Below are 20,319 nucleotides of genomic sequence, written 5' to 3' on the forward strand. Positions count from 1 at the left end.
CAGCTCTGTGTAGTTTCTTCAAAGGCAGAGCTGCTTTTTTGCAGCATGTTAACCTTATATGACTGTATTATGAGTTTCTCTTCACTCAAGTTTAGGATGTTCATGGTTGGTTATTATTTCAACATTATTGCCAGGATATTTTTTCCTCTGAAGAGTACAATTGAAGTCCAGGTGATGACTTTCAAAATATATGTCTAAACAAAGTCAGGGCAGTCAACAAAGGATATCACTGGCACAAAACCAAGTCATCATCAGGAAAGAAATTCAGTTTGCAACTGAATGTCATATAGTTTGAAAGGCGCCTTTATATATGCTTTGAAACTAAAGAGTAGTATAAACTAAGAATAATTCAGCATTTGCTTGTTTGGATGTATTTCCAAAGTCAGCACTTTTGATTAAATTTCATGTTTCTTTCTAGTAGTGAACATGAAAATGAAACAAGAATTCATACACAATAGAAGAGTGAGAGGTCAAGCTAAATAAAGTAAATAGTTTTCAGGGAAAACATTCTTCCAATTAAATGGAATGGTATTTGGAAGTCGTTATTGTTAGCATAGCATATTTGCTTGTTTTTTCTCTTACCTGACTTTTCACACTCTCCCATCCTGAGGCAAAACCCTTCAGCAATAGCAAGAATCTATCTTAAACTATTAGATTACATGACATTGCGCACTTGCAAGGTAGGTGAAGATCTCAATCTACCAATTATTCTGTGGATGTTTACTTCATGATTCATACTTCCATATGGGCTTCCTGAGACCCAGAAAGGTGGAAAAGACTGCCTAGACCAAAGACACTCTAGAAAATTAAATCATATATACCTTTCCTCCTATTAGCACCTCTCTAATGACATTGATTGGAGATAATCATAGAGGATAAATGACCTGTATAAATGAAATATATTAAGGGAATGTGTTTGCAAGGGTCCTGGTTTATACTGAGTCAGTAAGTTCCCCCCCCCCCCAATCATTCTTGATAAGAATCCCAGCATGGTTCTTTGCAGAATATATATTACAAAGATGAAACAGAACAGCTCTGTTCACCCACAGTCTGTCAGAAAGGAATCAAATGGGGAAAATACCTATGTGCAGGATTGTTTCTACAGTTTTTCTCTGAACAGATTCAAAGAAAAATCCAGCTCATACTATGTGTAGTTACATATAAGAGGTTAGAACTCCCAAGTACAGATCTGCATAGGGAATATCATTAATGGTATTCCTTTTTCTCCGATAAGGACAGCAAACTCCCTGTTTTCCGATTCAGCTACATCTGGGATGCTTTTGCTATCCCTAATTCTCATAGTCTTTTCATCCTCAACGTGGTACCCAATATCATAAGGAAAAGAAAGAAAGATCATCTGATGTTCCATATATATATGTATACACACACATTTATACTAACACTTCTGCATCTTCTGTGCAACCACTGATAATCGCCATGTACCAAACTTCCACTGTCAGAGCAGAGAAAAATCTTCACTCAGATCTCAGAAAGAACTCAGAAGAAACCTGGTAAAGTAAAAAAGTCAGGAGTAAATCCACAAAGATCTGAACAGTTTTGGTAAAGAGCAGGAAACCCTCTATAATATCAGCCTAAGAAAAAAGTATGCAAGCTTCCCAACAATGTTTTGACCCACTGCAAATTTTATTTTCAAGAGACTAAATCCCATTCTGCAACTAGGCTTGTAGGCCTCACCAGCAGCCATTTCTGAGAACACTTAAATACCATTTCAGATGACCACCAGTTTACTCATTTCAAACTTAGGTGGTGCTCTTCCATACAACATTTATGTTTTTAAGATGACTGCTTTATAAAAATAGTCCTCTCATAAGGAAAGACTGAATGACTAGTCCTATGGACTTAAAATAGGAGTGTAGATACATATTGGTAAAAAATCAAGGCATTGATTTTTTTGCTTAACCGGACTTTTTTATGGAGAGTTTTTATTTGCTTTGGCTTTAAACTTTAATATTTCCTGTCAACAAATGTGTTCAGATACAGTTGTTTGCTATTTACCCATTTCAAAATAAGAGTAGCTTAAAAAAATGCTTCTCTTTCATTTCCAGTAAGCCCTCCTTATTATAACTGTAATGCCGGAGGAAAGTATAAATGTGTGTTTTTATACATACAGATGTATAAAAAAGTGTATACAAATGAGAAGAAATTAAATATTGGCAAGGAAAATATGCAAAACATTCCAAGAGAGAGCAAGTAGTAACATTTATGTCCTGTATTTTCAAAAATTTGTTTGCGCTCTGGCTTCACTAAATCAAAGCAACTGGTTGATTAGAAAAGTCATATCCAAGACCAAGTTATGTGTGACAAAGATATGTGATTTTTCTCTCATCTAACCTTGCTGAAGAAATAAAGAATTTTTTACCTTTTCAGTGAAGAAAGCAGTGGATACTGATCTAAATTCCACAGATGCCTGGCTTTGGGTATGTTAGTTTATTTCCTTCTCCTCTCTTTCACTCTATTTTGATATTTGATTCCCGAGGCATCTTATTTGCGTGGGTAAACCTCTTGTTATATATGCATTAAGTAAACAAACTTCAAGCAATTCCAAATTAATCATCTTTCTTTACCTGGGGAGACTGGTTCTCTGTTGCTGCATGTCTTTCTGAGGCATAATCCAGACCACACTTCACTCTTAATCTTTTGTGAGATTAAAAGTCATGATACTTTGTATTTTGCTTTCTGTGTTTAAAGTGGGTTTAAACACAAACTATGTTAGGTCAATTTCTCACACACACACACGCACAATCACACTGTGTATAAAGTTTACTCATAATTCAGTCATTAACAGCCAAGTGAATGATCTAGAATTAGATGACTAAAAGGTCAAAAGTATCTGTTGCTTTGGTAATTAAGTTAGGTAAGCACCTAAAGCTTTCCTGCTACCTGTACTGAGCCATCTCGCCTGATTGTCTCAGTCCTACCTCCCGCTTGTGATCAAATGGGATTCACGAGCATTCCCGTCTTCTCTACAACATCTATTGAGTGGAACTGAGAGTACCTCTGCTACTTCGCCAGAGCGTTTACTTCAGCACAGAGCATGGTGGCCACACTCACTTTTGTTCTAAAAGGTCAGAAAAGAGGAGCACAAAACAGAGACTGCTCATTTTTGATGTAGCTAATTATTGGCTAGAACACTTATAGCAGGATTGGGAGACTTGATTTTTTCCCCTAAGGGGAAAAAATTTTCCATTAAGGAGATTCAAACTTACATCTCCCAGAGTATCCAAACCATCTATCTAGAGACAAAGTTTGGATATGTTTCTTATCTGTGCCACAAAGAACAAGGCCAGAAAGAGGCCCACATAATAAAAACACATGTGATATTAATGAGCTAAGTAACAGAAGACTGGTATTTTCCGTCATGAAATGAGTTTATCTACTGCATGTATTGCTATTATAAAACTATGTAAATGAAACTATTTTGGAGACTTTAAATAATAATTAGCCTTGTTATAAATATCCAGTAGTACTTCAGGAACCTCTACAATGATTTTCTACCCATCCTTCTGCTATTACACCTGGTGCAAGCATCAATGCACAGAAAAATTACTGGAAGAGGAACATATTCTACTCCTTAACTGTTCACTTAGGTGACAGTGAATTGAGGAGTAGGTATGGCAAGTACAGTTAGAAGAAAAAGGTTCCTATTAGATTTTAGAAAAACAGATGAGAGAAGCAATGTTAATAATGACAGAATAATGTCCACTGTAAAACAGTAGTCAGAAGTCATGTGATAATATTGTCAGTCCTGATTCCAAAGTGGCAATACACACCAAAAGCCATTTTATATGTCAAACTTGCAATTAGATAGACATGAAGTCCATGCTATTAAAGGCAAATCAACCAAGTGTCAACCTGCATCTGGGTGACAGGTACTGAGATGTTAAGCATTGTAAAAATGGTGAGAAAAAGAGATGGAATACGAGATAGGTAACAATAAACTGGGGATCTGTGTATATGCATTATAAGTTATGTCTGAAAACATTTAAGCTCCCATGCTTAAATTTATCATTCAGTAGCTTGCGTTATATGTTCTCTTTAAGTTTGTCTTTTCAGTCATCAGATCTAATGGACGGCATTGAAGTGATCAATTACTGTGAAAGACATAACATCTTCAGGAAAGGCAAGCTTTAAAGAGTGAGAGAATGATCTTAGTGACAGGTAAGAATCTAGGAAGCAAACGCCTGGCATTTATGGGAAACAGCATGCTTATGTTGGGCTGTCAGTTGACAGAATGAGATATTGAGATGTATAGCAGAGAGAAGAGGTAATGCAGACTTCTAAAAGAATATGTATATAAGAAAAGCAGGAAAAGGCAGACAGGAAACCTCTTTTTTTGTCATTTTCGGCTGTCCTCTACTGTAGTTATTAGGGCAAGTTCTTTGTTTAAATCACTAGAGAAGGAGACTAACCTAAGAGACAGAGGCGTCCTAGGATAATAGTTTATATGTTTTAGACTGCATATTTTTCTTCTTTTCTGCCTCTTTCAGTATCCATAGACTATACAGATTCCAGTGATTCTAGAGCAGCCATGTTTTCGAACTTCGATAGTGTACGTGGTTAGTAAATGTTGATGCATATACCAATCCTGGATTAAAATAAATTTCGCAGTATTTTTACCAAAAAGAATTTAATTCATCAATATTTATGTTTTATAAAAATTTTTTAGTTTTCCTAAAAGGTACTATTGATCATCATTATCAGGAAGCTGCATGTCATATTTACTACTGGAAAGAAAGCTGCAATATACTTCTTCAGGTAACTGAAACAGTTTGGAAGAACAGCGATAGAATAAAAAATGCAGCCCTTTTCAGGTGATAAGATATTCAAACATATTTAGCATTCTGGATATCTCAGTTTTATATTTTTATTCCTGAAAACTACATTAAAATTATTTGGCATCATATAAATACAGGGTTTTTTTGTTAATCTCTCAGGTTAGAGCACCAATAAGATAAGCTTATTAATGTTTTGTACATTTGTTCTCTGTATTATTAACAGCAGCGTATGAAGCATTTACCCAACAGCAGTTAACGAAGTCTATATTGTGAAATTTGATTTTGCCATTGATGTTTCAATTGGTATATGAAAAGATTTAAACTTAGACACAGTAATAATTTTACCTGTTAAAATCAGAAGCTCTTAAGTTTTTAAATGGGTCATCCAGCCAATGTGACTTACTCATGTGTGCTTTAAATTAGTCAAGTGCTTGACTGGCTTGCTGGATGCTTGTATGTGTAAACATAGATCCTTGATCCAAGAGATAACTTGATACAACAGATGCAATTTTATGTGATGTTCTAATTCTGTAGAAAGAGGAAGATTTTTTTGTACAAATAATAATACTATACCTGCTAATGAGTCAAAATAATAGAGTAGACCAAAACCAAAGAATGTCATAGCATTACATCAAGAATAAAACAAATGAGATATAAACCATGTAAGTGTTGAGAAATTCAGATAATTAGATATATGTAGCTGTAGTTCTTATAAAACTGAATAATATTAGCATATAATAATTAAAAATTGAAATATCATTCTACAAGCGTATGCATTTTGTTACAAAAATAGTTATACCATGGTATAAGCCTTATCTACCTACCTTTATTATATAGCTGAGAGTACTGCTGTACTAAAATGTATTTACATGTACACTATTACTTAATTAAATTCATTCTATTTGTTACTCAGCCAGTGAGCTCTTCTCAGTTCATGCAGATGTCATACCATGCAGATGAATGTAGCTAGAAGTTATGAACAAATAAGTTCTAGGTGAGCTAATTGCATACCTTTTAATTTCACAAAACAGTTATTGAGACCATGTAAGTGGCACCATCTAAAACTAGGCTTCAGGAGTTAAAACAAAATTGGAACATTATCATTAAATTCCACAGGAAAGTATTACCAGTTGGCACACAAAGGTATACTACTACTATCATGCAGCCAGCGAGCTAAGCCTGTCATTTTTCACATTTTTAACCACCTGGACCAATGTTACTTTTCTACATCTTTGTGAAATTTGAAAGACGAGAGAAAAAGGAAGGTGTGGTTGTCTAGTTAAGATGCTGGACTAACAATAATGAATCCTTTCTCAAATTTCTGTATACACTTTGGCAAGTCAGCTCAATATTACTCAGACTAACATGAGGACCTATGTTGATCCATAGGACATTAAAAAGTGGTCTATAAAATGACTGCAAAAGTCAAACCAACAAACCGCACTTGTGCATTCCTGTGTACGTAAGCAAGCAAATGAAATGGAGGAAATAAAAGTGGGTGTTCAATCTTTGGCCTAATTTGGTTGCTACGCTGCACAGAATGGTCAGATGACCCTCTCCCCCCCCCCCCCCCCAAATGTCAGTGGTTCTATAGAAAAGGTTGGGAAAAACTGACAACCTTTCTGTACTTATATTTGTTATTTTCCTGTGTCTCTTACTAATTTCAACACTAAGCTCTTCAGGGTAGTTTCCAATTAATAAGGTGTATTTATAGACCGGGATTCTATGAAAAAAATTGATTAAGCTGGTGCTTCTAGGTATCTTCACAGTGGCAGTCAACTTGTAGCTCCTAGTCTGCATTCTGCTCCATAGGATTTCATAAGCGGGTTATCTGCATTGCTATAATTCAGAAAGACTGTATTTTAGAATCCTAAATGAACTGTTTTTTCAAACCAATTGAATTTTCAGAAATTTAAAGGCAATTTAAAATGTTGGATGGCTGGTAGGTCTGGAAAATCAGGCTACCTATTTTATTGCCAGTGAAAATTAAATACCTGCTTTTGAAAATACATTGTTATGTCTATAGCTAAATGCTTCAATGTGGATCAGGACTGGTATACAGAGATTATTCGTACAATAAATTAATATGCCAATAAAATGAGTTAAACTGAAGCTGGTACTCACATGTATGAACAGAATTTGTATGCCTTCATATGTTATGTTCTATGATATGCAAGCACAAAAAAGAATAGTTCAATACTGTGCTGCAAAATGTTACTGTAATACTTCAGATTAAAACTTAGAATTTCATGCCTCAAGTGGGAAGGTGTGCCTGATACCTACTTTGTTAAAGGTCTACAAAATGTGAAGTGAATGAAAGAGATTGTATTTCTGCCTAATAGCATCAACAGTGGTATATCATCTGAGCATTCCATTTTGAAAGAAGAAGCCTATTAGTAGCATTTTGAGTGCATGACTGACAGCTGGGTTGCTAAGTAAGTAACCATAGTAATGACAAATGTAGGCCTGATTCATAGCTCAACTTTCAGTTAATTTTGGAACTAATTTCTGTCATGAATTATTTTAAATGTTTTTGACCATTTGTAATACTCAGTTTTTGGTAAAATTTGACATCTCATCATACATTGTTCTTGACAAGAGTGGTTTTTGAATTTCCCCATGAATATAGTATCACAGTTATGATTGGAAGAGACACCAGTGCAATCATATGCAGTGTATGGAGGAAAAAAAAAAACAAACCAGCTGGCTGAATGCCAATGAGCAAGCCAGATTTGCAGTAACCATTGCAAATATGAACACTAGGAAACAAGGAGGAAGGACAAAGGACAAAGAAGAAGGTATGTAGCATTTGTAAGACATGAAAAGAGAAAATGTGACCATCTTTGAGACCAATGGGCAAGGAGCTAGCAATTCTCCATATATAATCTAGTCACCAAGTCAAAATTTTTAACTCTGATGGATAGGAATTAGGCATCTAAATAACATTTAGGTATCTAAATAAAAGCCAGATTTTTTTTTCTTTAACAAGTAACCATTTGTGAAAGATGTAAATTTCTGCAATCTACCTCTGCCAGATCCATGAATGACTACTATATTGCATGTGATAAACGTAATAGGTATGTGTGATATTTCTATGCTAGAGTATCACTAGGCATTTTACATATATAATGATCTAGTGTGCTAACTTGATGAGTAGGTTTTCCATGGAATGACCTGGACGTAACTGTTGCAAATTCCCAATGCAAAGAGTACATGTGAGGATCCCATTACAAGTAGTATTAGTTTCTAAGTTTAACAAGTATATACTCCATTTGTAGTTTAAAATTTTTTATCTATCACCTTTTTGTCCTAAAAAGACAAAGACACTTAAAAATATTTCTTGAGAGCTAGCTGGTCACTGATTAATTTTCATTATCTCTAAATGAGCTGATTAATAGTTGCTGAACTTAATAAAGATTTTCTAAGATAATTTCAATGAATTGTGAAAGAAACACAATTTTTAAAAAATGATTTATCATAGAAAAAGAATTCTGGTTTTCTGCTTAGTTGTTCTGTTTAAGAGAGATAATAGCAATAGACCGAAGATTTGAGGGTTGCCCCTTGAAATGGTTGCAAATAGAACATGGGAATAATTAATCCTAGTGTACTAATTAGTATTGTTTGAATTGATAGGAGTTGTAGATTCTTGGTACATTTGAATGATTGACTGTTTTTATTAAGGCGTGAATATTTTAGGCATTGATTTTTTTCCCATTTTAAGTAGCTGTCATTCTCGATATATTTTACATCATAATAGGAGCTGAGGCTGGAATACTAGGAGAGTCTGTATACATCTACTTACATATCTTAATTTTGACAATAAGAAAGAATACAAAAAATTCCAGAATTCTTACAAGATTCAATGAAGTAAGGGGCACAGTCACAGTGAAATGCAGCAGTGTTAGTAGAATATTAGATACATATAAAATAGTGCTTCTAGCCTAGAATAATTGGTCTATCACAGTGCCTGCCATATAGCCAGTAGCTTGCTGATACCCTTTGCCCCCAGCTGTCTTGTGTAATAGCAGCATTTGTGTTGCTGTTCCAGTCATTCTGATAAAAGCAATTTTTCAAATTGACTAGTTACGTATCATTATAAGTTGCAAAGGTAGCCGTTATTTTGTTTAAGACTAACACAATTGCCAGGGCCTGCTTCTAATTTCTTCTGAAGTAGAATAAAAGGCCCTGGACAAGTCACTGGGTGTTTTAACTGCAGACGGATGGAAAACAAACAGAGCAAAGGTTTTTCTGTGTGTTTAGATGTGCTTGTCTTTAAAGCCAAAATTCTCTTCAGCAAATTTGACCTCAGTTTTCCAAGGTTTTCAGTTTATAAAAAATTAATTGCCTTAAAGGTTAAATTGAAATTATAGAAGCATCTAATACACTACAGAAAAAATACTGCCATAACTATAGTGGTCTTTACAGCATTTAGTTAGACATTTGGATAAATTTTAGGCATCCTAAAAGTGCTCAGTTTTGCTGCATATGGAGATCTATGTTTTAAAAATGCATGCCTGTTTTACAGAATTTGTCAGAAGGGAAAATAGTTATTTTGATAGATCAGCACAAGACTTGTTTTTTCATGATATCCAAGAAGCGGTGAGAGGTGTCTCAAAACTGTAGCAAATCATGGGTTGTTTTGTTTTTTTCTGGAAGCTGACAAGAAGTTACCAAGTTTATTATATTGATTATGTTTCTTTCTAGCTATTAATTCTTGCCTCCGCTGCTCCCTCCCCTTCCCTCTCCCCTAACTAGCCATTTACAAGAGGTTTACAAGTCAGTTACATTGCCAGGAAACTGGTAAAGAAGAATATAAGGATAAAAATGAAATGCAGATTAACTATTTTTTTTTATCACAATAATGACTAGAGAAAGATTTCCATTAAAAAAAAACAAAATAGAAATTTAAATTGTGCTACCTAATTCTGATAATGAAAGGATGGTTTCAAAAAAACATGAAAGCTTCAGCTCAGCTAAATAAACATCTATCTCATTCTAGCAAAAAGGCTATAATGTCACAAAATCAAACACTCAGAAATTAGGACAAGGCCAACACAGAGGATGCACATGCAATACCTATTCAGTACTTTGCATGTATTATAGAAGTGATTATATATGTATTATCATACAGGCATGTTATATGCATATGTACATATATATGTATTATAGCAGTCATTAACTGTATGAGAATGTCTCTCTCTCCCATTATATTGAAAACATGGGGAAGAAAATCTTGCTCCTGGCAGTTCTTATGCCTGGTGTCAGAGCAGAGTCTCCTGGAGGAGTTGCAATTGAAGCCCTGTTTAGTTACAGCGTCCCTCAGATTATGCATGTTCTTAACAGCCAGTCTGTGAGGACTGAATTTACCAAATACTGGCCTCTAGACATAGTCTGGAAACCAAGAGAGTTCCGAGGAACCTGTGTCAAAGAAACCAAAGGATTGATATTAAATGAAGTCTACTAAAAAGATTAACTATTTATTATAGCATATCAATTAAAATAATGCAGTACAAAAATTAAAAATACGTATGTAATATCCTATTTGTGGATTTAACAGAAGGAAGGATAATTTAATACTGAAAATGAATAAGATCTAAGATCATAAGAAACACTAATAGGTGGCCAGCATGCTAGTAGTAAATCTCATCCAAGTTTCAGATTGTAAACTGTAAAGAAACTGATTATTTCCCACCACGAGGTTCAACGACACAATGTGGTGAAAGTGAACTCAGTGCCAGAGGGACACCACATCAGGGGAGATCTGTTAATTTATTATCTAATCTTTAATGTTAGGTTCATGGATAGAATTATCACAAGTAGATTTATATACTTTTTCACACTGTCTCTGGACAGACTACATTTAATTTTTATTTTAATTTTCTCATGCTCAGTAATAGCACTAGCTATTATTGGTGAAAATTTCACCATTTCTACAGTATTTTACCTATTATCACCTATTTTCTTTCTTTTTTATCTTGGCATTTCTTTTTTGGCTTAACTTAAGCTAAACATAACTTACAGAGCATCAAACTTATAAGACATCCTAAAACCTTCTAAAAAATCTACAGTAATTTATTAGCATTCCTCTCCGGCTCTGTGTATACACATTCCCTATTTTAATTTGGTTTAGAAGCAGTTTTTGTTCTATTTGAAAAGCACAATTGGGTCTTGATCCATGACATGGGCTCCTAAATAATTTTGAGAGGAATACACATTTTTTTCTGAATATGTTGCCTTCATTTTTTTCAAAGCTTATAATCTAGCTGTATTTGATGAATTTTTACAGGTACAAGAAAGAGTACTACATGATACCAACTACGTAAATTAAGCCAGGTTTTGATCCCCACCCACTTTTGATTTACTGGCAGCCGAAACAACTCTTTTTCAATCGCTAGTTCTCAACAATTCAGTCCTCTGGTTATATTATCAGGCAGAGGAGGTTAACATTTTTCTTGGTTCTTTTGTTAGCATAGGTGGGGGGTGGGTGTTCTTTATTTGTTTTTACAGTGGGCTGATACCTCTTATGTTTGGTATTGCTGTTCTTACATTTTCTTGGAATCTGGAAATAGGTTTCAAGATAAAGAAGATTTAGGTATCTTTTTCTGCCTGTATGGCAGAGTCCAAAAGCTTTTTACCATATTCTTCCTTATTGATTTTTCTGCTCCTTTTTCTGTTTAGCTGTTACTGTGATTGTAACTAATACACCCTGTTTACAAAAGGCTACATTCTACTTAAAAGTTACAAGCATTCTGCTATGGATTGGTGATAGATCCAAGCCACTAAATTCTGACCTAGGCATGTACCTCCATGTTACCTCCATGTAAAGTATTTTAATGCATTTGAGCAAGCGTTGGTTTTTTTTCCGTGACCCAGTTCTAACACTACCAAATTACCCTATGACATCCACCCACTGTTCACCGTGCAGTCTCGTCATTTTTTCAACCTCTCATAAACCTCTGATTCATCATTTCATTGAGTACTGATGGATCCCATACCTCATAATCCTGTCATATGGCCCGCTCTTATTGAATCATACAGACTACTCTCATATTTTTGTTGGAGCTACTTACTGAAATGTGCTGTGCATAGGACATTATCCAGCACTGTGCTACTTCCATTACAGCTGACGTGTCACAGGTATGCCTTCTCAATGATGTGGGTGGAAAAAAAGGGAGATGGTAATTATCTACCCTTCATGTACAAACAGTATATGGTTTGTCCTGAGCAGCAATAACAAACTGGTCTGTATCAGTGGTCTCCTTGTTGGAAAAGTATTCCTGGGTTACGTGATATCAAGCAACCCTGTGTCATAATTGGAATTTGGTATATGATAAAATGACTAGTATTATGTTTATTAAGACTGATGTATTGACCAGGTGGATTCTTCAGCCAATAGTGCCAATTAACAACTCAGTTACATGTGCATGTATTAAACTGACGATGAGTTTTAGGACCTTATTAAGTGGTTGTTTCCCCACTGTGTTTTTTACATGATTTTATGTGTTGGGTTGGAAGTATGCATGCTCTTCTGCTGTAGCAAAAACACGGTGGTATACACGTTCAACATTTTCACAGCAAGAATAGTGGGATGGTAAATTACAGCTAATTTGCATAGAAACTGGGAAGAAGAATACTTGGAAAAGATCAACAATGCATTGCATAAGGTACTTTTTCACTGGCATATAACTTCAGGAAGTTTTCATTAATTAGTACACTCACTAGGGCAATAAGTGTCAAACTTTTTTGACATGGGCAGTATAATTCAGTGGTGATTCCTCTCTGAATACTAGTTACTGTGCTGGTAGGATGTTATATAAAGTAAAAATATTTTGCTGAAAGTGTCTTACAGATTCTTGGAGAGACAGAAGCATGACAAATTTTTTTTCAGTCTTAGCTCTGAAGTTTTCAAAATTATGAATTGGAGAGTTTGTCCACGCAAGAAGATGCAGAAACCATTAATTAATTAATTAATTAATTAATCTCTGGGTCCAAGGAATATATGTATGTGTGACTGAATATATCCCAATGTCTGCAACATTACATATTCAAATTTGTATTTCTTTGGCCATCTTTATGGACCTATCATTATTGTTATTTAGGCTATAAGAAGAACACCTGAAACTGAAACTTGTGAGGTTCTATTCTAGGTTTATGGGCAGGTAGGCAAGGTTTTCTAGTGAATACGGGAAATGGCTAGAATCTCTTGAGTTTATCAGAGAGCAGAAAATTATGGGTCGGCAAAGAAAAAGATAGGAAGTTGTTTGTGAAGAGGTAATTCTGCAGATTAAGATGTTGTTTTGTGGGTTTTTTTCCTTATTCTAGCATGTTTAACATTTTTTACTAATTATTTTGTTGTTGTTGTTGGAAATACTGATTCATTGCAGTTTTTTCACAGAAATGTCTTTGAACTGTTCTCTCCTACCTTTCTGATGAGTACTGTGGTAATTGTATTACAATTGTACATTGTACAAAAAAAATGTATAAAATTGTACAATTACACTGTAGTCTCTTATTTGTCCTTTATTGCTTTGCTGGCTCAATATGTTATTGACCAAAGCAGGACACTGAATAGTTAGTGATGAAACAGTTTCATGGAATATGGGAAGAACGAACTTCAAGTGCTAGATTCAGACTTAAACTAATTTAAATTAATTACTATTAATTTAAATAGTAAGACAGGCAGTGTGACAGCAGGGGCAGTGTTTAGGGGTCTATGCTTTGTAAAAGTAGGTAGCCATTACCAAAGAGGAAACAAGCACCACAAAAAGGAATGAGAGACCTTAACCTTGCTCCTCCTGGGCCCTGTTCAGCCACACTGCAGTTTTGATTATTGCCAGCCAAAAGCAGAGTGTGTGACTGCATTAAACACAGTAGGACGCATATATTTCCTGGCAAGGAATGACCCTGACAAGCATCCATACATGCCCATGTCTGTATATGCCACTTAGGAATCTTTTCTGTGCAGATCAGAAAATGTAGTGCTCCCTGGATTGCAAACCCCCTACCACCCATACATCCTCTGAAAACAACATTGACAACATGCTGGAATGTAGTTTATATAAGTTACATGACATCACCTTGGTGAAGCGATAGTCATCACACTTCTTCTCATTCCACGTCAATGCTTTGATGTGCCTTTCCTATCCACCCCCTTCCCAATGTTCCCAGTTCCGGAAGGCATCTTCCCATGGTCCTGTCACTCTCACACCCTCCGTAGTCCACACATGGCACTCTAGCAAAGATGAGAGGGATAAGACACGAGGCCTTACAGAATATACAGCATAAGGCAGGGCAGGCATTACTCACTTTTTAGTGTAGAGCCATCTCAGAACACGAACAGGGCAACTTAACACAAGTGTGTCTTCTCTCATTAACCTTCAACCCAGGATTTCTGTTTCTCACTGGACTATTGTGTGCACAGTGACGGATGTGCTCGCTCAGCACAGGGAATGCTGGTTTGCTCCTTTTATGGCAAGCATCCGAGGCAGCTGCACACCTAAGAGTAACCCACAGTGAGCACAGGAGGCCTGGTAGTACACTGTGGTCGACACACTTTGTTGTGCTGTGCACCAGCTACACAGCAGACAGGAAGGCATATTCCACTTCAAAGTGGGGTACCTGAAGCAGTACAACAGTTTTGATTCACTCCTCACTCAGGATAGGCTATAAAGATACAGCAGGGAAGTTTGATTACCAAACTGAACATCTTAAAATACACATCAGCTAGCTCTTCCTTACTCTTGCTCCATCTTCTTCTGTGTCTTACTTGCTTTTTCTTGCTTTTTCTTGCAGTTCTTTTTTACTGCTCAGGAACATGTTACTGCAGAGATGCCTAGGTCAGTAGGCATGACCATGAGGCATTGCCATCCTCATGAAGAGGCAGGACACCTTGTGATGGGCTACTTTGTCAGGTGCTCCTTTGGGAACGTGACCTACAAACAAGTGTGTTTTAAACCTCCTCCTCTTCTTATGCAAAATTGCAGGCTTTGTCTTTGCAAAACATGTGTGAGCAATAGCGCACTATACTGTGTTTGTCCTGCAAATATCTTGTGAACAAAAAGGGGTGCTACCTCTTCCAGAGTCTTTCTGCTAGGGATAGGGAAAGAAACCAGGTATGTCTAGTTTTATGAAAAGAAAGTCAGTGGCTTCATTATTGTGCAGTTCAGATGTTATGCTGGGCAATCCTGTAACTATTCTGAGCAGTTACTTACGCAAGGCATTGCACTCTTGTTGATCACTCTGTGAGGCAGGGCAACTTTCAGTGACAGTGCCACGTCATAGGACCTGATCTTTATGAAACTGTGCCACATGCAGCGCCTCATCAATGTTCACATGCACACCCATTACGTAAGGTGCATCAAATAGTAATTATTCACACAGCAGTGGTAAGCTGGTATTAATCTTTCCCCAGAGTATTCTTCTTTTTGCAGTGAATTGACTTAATGCACATTCGACAGAGATCCTGGAGCAATTTAAGCGTGACTAAGTAGCGTTGCTGTGGTATTTCCATACAACCAGTGGCAGGAGGGGGTGAGTTGGTAGATGTGACCACAAGTCAGGCAAGAGAGGGTCGGATACCAGCAAAGAAAGATGCTCAGAGTTCATGAGGGGTTAAACAGGATAAATCTAATAAAGGACTTACATTCCCACCTGCACGGGGAGCCCCATGAACTGCATGGAGGGGGTTGCCAATGGGAGGCTGCTGGAGGCATGGGTCGGACAAACAGGTCAGACGCCCAGGTGGGACTCAAGTCGTCATATCCTAAAGGCCCCTTAAATCTACTAGAACTATTTCCTTATCTCAGCTGTGCTAACCTTGAGTAGCTACTGTCCGGGAAGCAGCTAGACACTGTTGACAAAACAGAATATGCATGGCTGGCCCTGATGACAATTTGGTCAGTGTGTAGTTTCACACGCTGGGCCTGCTGTCATATACTCTGCCAGTCGCTGACTCCTGGCCAGATCTTCCACAGATGTTCTCACTACAATGGATTAGTGTAATACAGTGAAGCCTTTTGATCCTACAATGTATTTCCTGGGAAAATGAAGTTCTGACCAGGCCCAACCAGATGGGAGCAGAATTTGTGCACAAGACCAATGTAGATTGTAATTCCATTGTTATTTGACCCCAGCAACCCAGGAGAACTGATAAGATGGAGTGGTAGCCCTCAGGGTTGCTAAGAGCCTTGTAGAATGAGATCTTGTATCAGCTAGGAAGCTCTTGGTAGACTGATGTACATCAGCACAAAAATACTGTAGCTGTTGTCCTAAGATTCTGCATGTTTCCAGACGAGGTAGAAGACACTCTTAAGACCTGGCTTTTGCCCTTGCATTTCCCCTCATCATTTGTCTTGTGTCTACTTCTTTTCAGCAGTGTTTGCCGTTGTATCTAACCACTATTCTCAGCATGGCATGATATACGCTGGGGCTTTTATAGCATTTTATAGCAGTGTCAGAGAATGATACTTTATTTGGTTTCCTGATATAGTTAGAGTCTTTATATATATAATACAGAGTCTTTAACTATAATTGTCCATTTATATGGTTGTTCTTTCCACTGACTTCTTGATTTTAGTGGTTGTCTCTTGATAATGTTATTGTCACTAAAGTATTGCTGGCTAATAAAAGAGAGCTGAGGACGTGAACATCATTTCAGTATACATGTGTCAGGAAGTGTGACACACCTCCATTACAATCTATACATGTAATTTGTTCTATCAGATGTCTCACATGAGACCTGTTTATGTTAATATTACAGCCAGTGAATAAGTGTCATTTTGACATAAATATCATCCAAAAATGTGGGTACTCTGGTACACAGGACCATATTGGGTTTCCACATGTACATGGTATAGTAGTAGAAATGTGACAAGTGATGCCATGACCAGGTAACTGAGATTATTGCAAATGCCTCCAAGGAAGTCTTTTATACTGGTAGCTAATCATATAGGGACTTCCCAGTCCTGGTGGTGTATCAGAGCTAGATATGTAGGTGGCTATGGAAGTTTATCCTGGTCTACCTTTATAGATGGATGTTATAAATTAATAGCTGATAGATGCTTAAGAATATCATCATTATTTGCAGCTATTCTGGTAATACCTAATGACTGTAATCAGGTTCTAGTTGTTACAGCCCCACAAAAGAAATAAAATGCAAACATTGTACAGTCTTAATTAACAGCAAGAGCCAAAATGAGAAGAAAACAAGTGGTGGGAAAGCTAGGCCTCGGGGAGCTTCAGTACACCACTTGTCTTGAATAATGTCATGTGATGAAGCATTCCCTTCAGTTGATGTGATTTCAGATGGTATAATACGGTTCCCCCCATCAAAACTCCTTGGTAAGGGAGCAGTCAGCAGGGTCTGAGAAAGTCTGGTATTGTGCCAAGTTATCGTCCAGGATTTTAATGCACTTTCAAGTGCTAGTCACTCTAATTTTAAAAGCTTTTCCACCCTTTGTCATCACAATCATTTTACACTGTTATTCACATGACAAAAGGATGAAACATAGATCAATAGTTTTCATAGCTCCATAATTTCTCCTCTTCTAAAATAATCTACAGAAATCTTACCAAATAAGACAAATTATAACACTTCTTCTGTTCTTTGATACATTTGAAAGTAAAAAACTATTTTTCTATCCCTTTTGCTTTTCATACACTCAGAATTTGCAAAACACCCAATTTCTGGACAGAAAATTTCCATGTTTGTTGAGGGTGACTTTTTTAATTTTAAAGTAGTTAAACTCAGAAATTACCAATGAGATTGGTTTCTGAGTTTAACTACTTTAATTTTTTTTTCAAAACAAATATGGAATAAATGCATTATATATGAAACAGCTACTGAGGATGGAGACTATTTCTCACCTCTACAAATATAGGAAGCATCCTCGATATTACTATCATTCTTAGAAAGTATTTCCTTTGCAGATATCTTCACATGTAAAATGCATGCTGATTTTAAAAAGATTGAAAATTAAATTTAAAAAGGGTGTTTAAAGATGAGAGGATTCAGTAGCAGTATTAAAAATACTAGTGAAAAATGGAATTACAAACATAGGCAGAAGACCTGGCTTTGGAAAATTCATCTTCACCCAGATGAATGAGTGTGAAGCATAAGCAGGATTCACAGGTTCACAGAATTGTTGAGATTGGAAGGGACCTCTGGAGATCATCTAGTCCAATCCTCTTGCTCAAAGCAGGGTCAGCTAGAGAAGATTGGCCAGGACTGTGTCCAGTCAGGTTCTGAATATCTCCAAGGTGGACACTCAGCCTCTCTGGGCAACCTGTTCCAGTGTTTAATCAGCCTTACAGTAAAAAAGTTTCTTTTGTGTTTAAATGGCATTTTCTGTATTTCAGTTTGTGCCTATCTCTTGTTGTTCTTTCACTGGGCACCAATGAGAAGAGTCTGGCTCCATTTTTATTCCCTCCCATCAGGTTTTTATACACACTGATAAGATCTCTCCCTTTCCCCCCTGCACTGCCCTGCCCTCTCTTCTCCAGGCTAAACAGCCCCAGCTCTTTCAGCTTCTCCTCATATAACAGACACTCCAGTCTCTTTGTGGACCTTTGCCAGACTTGCTTAAGTTTGTCCATGTCTTTCCCATACTGTGGAGCCCAGCACTGGACACAGCACTCCAGATGTGGCCTCACCAGTGCTGAGTAGAGGGGAAAGATAACCTCCCTTGACCTGTTGGCAATGCTCTTCCTATTGCAGCCCAGGATGCTGTTGGCTGCCTTTGCCATGAGGGCACATTGCTGGCTGATGTTCATCCTGTCCACCACGGCCCCCAGGTCCTTCTCTGCAAAGCTGCTTTCCAGCTAGTCGGCCCCCAGTCTGTACTGCTGCATGGGGTTATTCCTCCCCAGGGGCAGGCTGTGGCGTTGCTCTTTCTTGAACTTCCTGAGATTCCTGTTTGCCGATTTCTCCAGCCTGTTAGGGTCCCTCAAATGGCAGCACAGACACCTGATGTATTAACCACTCCTCCCCGTTTTGTATCATCTGCAAACTTGCTGAAGGTGCACTCTGTCCCATCATCCAGGTCATCAATGAAAATCTTAAACAGCATTGGCCCCAGTATCAAACCCTGGGGTATACCACTAGAGACTGGCCTCCAGCTGGTCTTTGTGACACTGATCACAACCCTTTGAGCCTGGCAGCTCAGCCAGCTTTCAGTCCACCTCACTGTCTAGTTATTTAGCCCATACTTCATCCATTTTTCTATGACAAGGATGTTACGGGAGACAGTGTCAGAAGCCTTACTAAAGTCAAGATAAACAGCATAACTACTCTTTTCTCATCCACCAAGCTAGTCAGTTGATCATAGAAGGCTGTCAGGTTAGTCAGTCATGATTTCCCTTTCATAAATCAGTGCCTTCTACTCACAGTTGTCTTCTGTTCTTAATACGTTTGGAAATGGTTTCCAGGCTTATTTGCACCATCCCTTCTAAGGGGTCAAAGTGAGCCTGACCAGTCTGTAGTTGCCCAGATCCTCCTTCCTGAAGATGGGTGTGACATTTACTTTCTTCTAGTTGTCAGAAACCCCCCATGATCACCATGACTTTTCAAAGATAATCGAGAGTGGTCTTGCAATGACATCAGCCAGCTCCCTGAGCACTCATGGTTGCATCCTATCAGGATCCCATGGACTTGTGTATGGCCAGTTTATTTAAATGTTCCCTAATCTGATCTTCCTCTATCACAGATAAGTCTTCATTGCTCCAGACTTTTCCCTGGTCTGAGGGGCCTGGGATTCCTGAAGGCCAGTCTTAACAGTAAACTCAGGCGAGAAAGCATTTAGTGCCTTGGCCTTTTGCATGTCCTCTGTCACCAGGTCCCCTGCCTCATTCAGCAATGGGCTCCTTTTTCCTAATCTTTCTTTGGCTGCTGGTGTACTTGTAGAAGCCCTTCTTGTTGCCCTTCGCACCCCTTGACAGATTCAACTGCAGGTGGGCTTTGGCTTTCCTAACCCCGTCTCTGCACACTTGGACAGTGTCTCTGTGTTCCTTCTGGCTGATCAGACCCTGGTTTCAAGCAGGAGAGCATGGGCTTTGTGCTATAAGATGCTGGAGTACTGAAGAAAGTTTCCTCTGCAGATCTGATACCTATGCTAGGCTCAGGATCAAAATCATATCCCTGGAAAAAGTAAAAGGGAAAAGGGAGCTTCTGAAGTTCCATCTTTGGAGTTTGCATCTTTTCATCTTTCACTGCTGTGCCATAATGCAGCTAGTATTCCCTCTGGATTCATATGCTTTCTAAGCCATGCCCTTCATTAATAGCCTTTTACACAATAATATTAATTGAGGATTCCCTTCTGGGTTTCTTCCTATAAAAAATTCTCATAATAATAAATAAACTGAGGGAGAAAATACTATGTGATACTTTAATTACTTGACAATCTGAATTATCAATATTAAATAACATATGAAGGCTTATGTGGCTAAATTTACTCATGCATGCTGGTTGTTTTGAATGAATTCTGGAGGAACACAGTACAGCCAAAGCTGGCCATTGCTGGTCTACATA

Source organism: Dromaius novaehollandiae, chromosome 5 (genome assembly GCF_036370855.1).
Source record: "Dromaius novaehollandiae isolate bDroNov1 chromosome 5, bDroNov1.hap1, whole genome shotgun sequence".
In the NCBI taxonomy this organism is placed as follows: domain Eukaryota; kingdom Metazoa; phylum Chordata; class Aves; order Casuariiformes; family Dromaiidae; genus Dromaius; species Dromaius novaehollandiae.